Source organism: Gavialis gangeticus, unplaced genomic scaffold (genome assembly GCF_001723915.1).
Source record: "Gavialis gangeticus isolate Ggan-Ray unplaced genomic scaffold, GavGan_comp1, whole genome shotgun sequence".
NCBI classification, from domain to species: Eukaryota; Metazoa; Chordata; order Crocodylia; family Gavialidae; genus Gavialis; species Gavialis gangeticus.
Window position 1 is genome coordinate 7468786 of NW_017729005.1, and position 993 is coordinate 7469778.

Sequence of the window (993 nt, forward strand, 5' to 3'; positions counted from 1 at the left end):
TTTTTTTTTTTTTTTTTTTTTTTTAATGTGGTAGGCAAGGAAAAAAAATGCTACCAGGATTGTAATGTGAATAACTGTACACGCTCCGGGAGCATTGGCTCTGTTCGCAGTCGTTTCAGTGTGCCACTTACTGGACTGATTACATGCTCTGGTCTGGCACAAGCTTTTTTTTCTCAAGCAAATCCAGAAGAGCGATGAAAATGATTACGAGAAGAGAGCGGATAATAATAATTAGGATGATGATGATGATGATAGCACTGCATTGGACACGTCTGAAGTTCTCCTTTGCTCAGAGCCCAAGCCAGAGACTGCGTTTCCTGTCGTTATTTGTATTCAAGATGAAAACTGGAAGATCTGTGCCTTGTAAAAAAATATATGCATGTATGTGTGTGTGTGTGTGTGTGTGTGTGTGTGTGTGTGTGTGTGTGTGTGTGTGCGTGTGTGTATTCTCATGTAGCCCACAGAGCACGACGGGGGCTTGGGCTTGCCTTTACTGTTCCAGCCATCACGAGAATCTTTGTAAGTGGCTAAAATAATAAACCGATCAGTAGAGCTCCAGTCTGTACAATGTTGATCCAAAATCCTCGGTTTTCGCTTAATAAACCCACAAGCTGGAAGGGACTGGGAGGGGGGAGGGGTTGGGATATTGTTAAGTCTTCTTTTTTTTCCCTGGGTTGCTTGTTTAAATAAAATATAGATCGAGACTTGTCATTTAATCCCTAAAAAGGGGCTGCCTTACAAATATAGATGCTGTTGGAAAATGCAAGGGGTTTCATTTTCTTGCTTTTACTCCAAACAAAGCTCTGGTGATGCCTGCGCGCGATCAATCTTGTCCGCCAAAAGGTTTGACAGCTACTGGCCCTTATGACCACATTTAAAGCTTCTTGCTCTTTCCAAGATCAAATGTGGCCGAGAAAAGCGGGAGAGAGCAAGAAACGCAAGTAAACAGGGAAAAGGGCTGCTTGTAAAATGTGCTTTCACAGGCTTCTCAGG